The sequence below is a fragment of the Hyla sarda genome, chromosome 9 (genome assembly GCF_029499605.1).
Source record: "Hyla sarda isolate aHylSar1 chromosome 9, aHylSar1.hap1, whole genome shotgun sequence".
NCBI lineage: Eukaryota > Metazoa > Chordata > Amphibia > Anura > Hylidae > Hyla > Hyla sarda.
The window spans coordinates 156,161,952-156,166,272 of NC_079197.1; positions in this window are offsets into that span (position 1 = coordinate 156,161,952).

Here is a 4,321-nt window from a genome sequence, read left to right on the forward strand (position 1 = left end):
ATGGAATTCTTAGCAGGAGCTTGAGTTTTTCCATGCTGTCCTGGACCACTCTTTTCAGACTACTTCTCACAAGGAAAGGCTGATGTCTATCTGAGTAAACAGCCCAGCTAAAATGCTTACTTCATGTTGCCCAGCACTACACTGTCCACCAACATTCTGCTGAGGAGAGACTGGACTAGCTAAGCTCTTCCCCCTTCTAGCAAGTGCTGGATGTGTTAAAGTGGTACTCCTGTGAATAATTTTTTTTTTAAATCAACTGGTGCCAACTGGAGTTGAACAGATTTGTAATTCACATTTATTTAAAATTTTTAATCCTTCCAGTACTTATCAGTTGCTGTATACTACAGAGGAAGTTGTATTCTGTCAGACCACAGTGCTCTCTGCTGACACCTCTGTCAGGAACTGTCCAGAGCAGGAGCAAATCCCCATAGCAAACCTCTCATGCTCTGGACAGTTCCTGACTTGAACAGAGGTGTCAGCAGAGAGCACTGTGGTCAGACTGGAAAGAACTATACAACTTCCTCTGATGTATGCAGCAGCTGATAAGTGCTGGAGGGATTAAGATTTTTATATAGAAGAGATTTACAAATATATATAACTTTTTGGCACCAGTTGATTAGAAAAAAAATTGTTTTTCACCGCAGTACCCTTTTAACCCTTGGATAGCTCTAAGCCGTGCCCGGTACATCACAGTTACAATGGTAAATTATAAAACAATATAAAAACATTGCATATCAGTATTGAACATTACAAATATAATTGGCATATGTCAACACCCAACCAAACGTCCCAGTGGGACACTACAGAGATACTCTTTGCAACCACTTCTAAACGGTAAGGTGTTTTCAAAACTGGATATGTTTTCTCCTGGTGCCCATAAATAAATATACAAGTTGGATGTCTGGTGTTCAGTTATCTATGCCATATTTGTATATAAAGCTTGTTCCCAGGCATTCTCTATAATCAACATAGTGCTAGATCCCTGTGTAGAGACATCTGATGTGGGACAAAGACAATGGAGTCACTGCTAAGGTAAGAAAAGTAAGAAATTGTAAAGGCCATGGACACATTTCCACAGATTTTTATTGTTCATTTGTTTCATCAATGCAAAATGAAGTGAAATGTCTTACCATTTACAGTAGATGCTACTTAGAAAAAGATAACATACATTTGTCAGACAGACTTTCTCAGTGTTAGAGATAGCAGCAGAAAGGGAGAGGGGGTTAAATACCAACTAAGATTGTGGATGGGGTTGAAAGAATCCTTGGAGAGCATCTCACACAGGCTGTAGAAGGAGAGGAAAGCATGCAAATGGCAGTGCTCACGCAGCAAGCTGTAAAGGCTGTAGAGGAGAAAGTAAGCAACATTTTTAAAGTGTAGCAGTCTTATAAAAAATTACTTTTGACATGTTCTAGGGGCATGTCAAAAGTTTTGATCTGTGGGGTCAGGGCGTTCAGATGCAGGTGGCTGAGCGCTGTTTCTCAAGGTTCTGTGCACAAGACAGAAAAATTAATTTCTGTTACACGAACAGAAAAGGAAAAGAACGCATGTGCTTCCCCTTACTCATTCTAACAATTGGTGGAAGTCTGAAAACCCAGTTCACGACAGAAAATTTGAAGGTAATTGCAAAGGCTCTGGACACATTTCCACTGATTTTTACTGTTCACTTGCCTTATAAATGCAAAATAAAGCAACTTTCTAAATAGCCTCCATTAAAAATGTCGATTTAGATGCCACTCAGAAAAAGATAAGATAACTGTGTCAGACAGACTTTTTGCTGTATCAGTGTTAGAGATAGCAGCAGAGAGGGGAGGAGGTTAAATACTAACTTATATTGTGAATGGGGTTGGAAGAATCATTGAAGAGCAGCTTACAAAGGCTGTAGAGGGAGTGGAAAGCATGCACATAGCAGTCCTCACACAGCCAACTTTAGCCAACTAAGCAACATTTTTAAAGTGTACCTGTTATATAAAAAATAACTTTCTGACCTGTTCTAGGGACATGCAAAAGTTTTGATCAGTACAAAGCAAGAATGAAACAATTGCTTTTCAAAGATGTCCATAGCCTTTGAGGTAGTATTTCGCAATCAGGATGCCTCCAGCAGTTGCAAAACTAAAACTCCCTGCATGCCTTTGGCTGTCGGGGCATGCTGGGAGTTGTAGTCTTGCAACAGCTGGTGGAGGCATTCTGATGGGGAAACACTGCTTTAAAGGGGTATTCTGCTGAAAATCATCTTATCCTCTATCCAAAGGATAGGGGATAAGATGTCCGATCGCAGGGGTCCTGCTGCTGGGGACCCCTGCGATCTCCAGTATGGCACCCAGTCATCCGTGCACGGAGCTGCCACGCCCCCTCCAATCATGTCTATGGGAGGAGGCGTGAAGGCTACGCACTAGCCATCACGCTCCCTCCCATAGAAATGAATGGAGAGGGCATAGCATGACATCACAAAGAGCTTTCCGGAGAGATTGTTGGCCCAGAGATCACGGGGGTCCCCAACAGCGGGACCCCCACGATTAGACATCTTATCCCCCATCTTTTGGACAGGGGATAAGATGTTTTTCAGAGGAGTACACCTTTAAGGCCTTTCAATCCATTTTTCAGAAGACACTTGACCAGATCTACATGAGGGTGGGCATTATTATACATTGTTTTATCATCAAATTAATTCACATACTGTATGACATTCCCTTCTATGGGGCCAATTGTGTCACTGACAAAGAAAACAATCCTATGATGTGTAACTCTTGTAGTTATTTGGTACAGTTTTGACAATGACAAGAAACATTTTCATTTTCTGCCCCGTTGGGAAACAAATGACTTGTCAGACCTGGTCCTGCAGTGACAAACAATGGCTGCCATGGTTGATCTTTATCAGGACGATGCAGTATTTCATGATTCACAAGCTTTGATCTTCAGCTGTAAACTATACAGTAGGTATATGTATGTTCGCTGTTGTCAATAGCACCTGCCCTGGTTCTGAAAGAGTGAATGTTGTTTTATTTATTTTTTTGGCATAGATCAGTAGTACAGAATATACATAAGGAACTATGTAAGATAAAATATTGCATAAAATTTGTCTTTCTCTTCTGTTATCAAATGCCACTTTTCTTCTTTCCACTGAAATTGATCAATTCCTCTCAGTTTACTGGTTAAATGGGACCTTATTAAGGAAGTGATAAAGATGGATTATTTTTTTTTATCGGTTTACAGCTGCCGCCCATACATATCCAATGAAAAGGGAAGGGAAAGGAGAGAGCTGCTGCACAGAGATCGAAACAGAGGCGCACAGAAACTTTGCTGCTGTTTATAGTATTATATAGCACATCAGTGCTGGATTCACAGAAATACTTCTCATTACTGCTTTAAAATGTCCTCAATAAAATGCCCTCCTGGTTTTAGAATTTCTAATAAACAGGGTTATACATTCATCATTCTTTTATAATAGAAGATGAAGGTGAGAGCATGGGGCGATGGCGAGCAGGCAAGGTGCCCAAGAGAGAGGGAGAGGAAAAGAGAAAAAAAGTAATCTCACAAGCTCAAAGGCATGGCTGTCAGACCAATGGGTCCAGTTAAAAACCCCTGCCCAAGTCAACAGACATTTCAACTCAATGCCCCTTTATCAGACCTAAAATCTCACATTACCTGATCCATTGGGGGTACCGCCAACCACAACAGACAGGGAGCCACATCTTTTCATCACACCTTTATAAGAGCTCAAGGTTCATCAGCCACTAATATACTAACAAGGCTTCCTCCAACGTTCAGAACAAAAATAAATAGATAAATATATTTCCCACAACTCATAGATAGACAACTCTGGCTTGCTGATGCTGCTACTACTTCCAGGATACGGGTGCTGCTAACACTAATACTGGGCCAGGGAACATGGCTGCTGTTACTTGTATTGAGCCTGGGCATGTGGCTGCTGCTGCTTGTCCTGGGCCTGGGCACAATGCCGGTAGCATCACCAACAGGCTTACAGGAAAAGGATATAGCAAGGGTGTTTTTCTTCTACCCCGCACTTGCTCAACCTTTTGTTTACCAAACATTTTAAATTGAAATGTAAAAAAAAATGGTGCAACTCTTTTTTTAACTTTTTCTCTTTGTTTGCAACTCTTTGTTTGCAAAACTCACAAAAAGTCAGTTTTTTTCGATTATTTTCCCCACCTATTCATATACCACTACAAAAAGCTGGCACACTTGAATATGAGATTAAAGGGGTATTTCGGGCAAAAACATCTTATCCCCTATTGAAAGGATAGGGGATAAGATGTCTGATCGTGGGGGGCCCGCCGCTGGGACCCGCCGCGATCTCCCT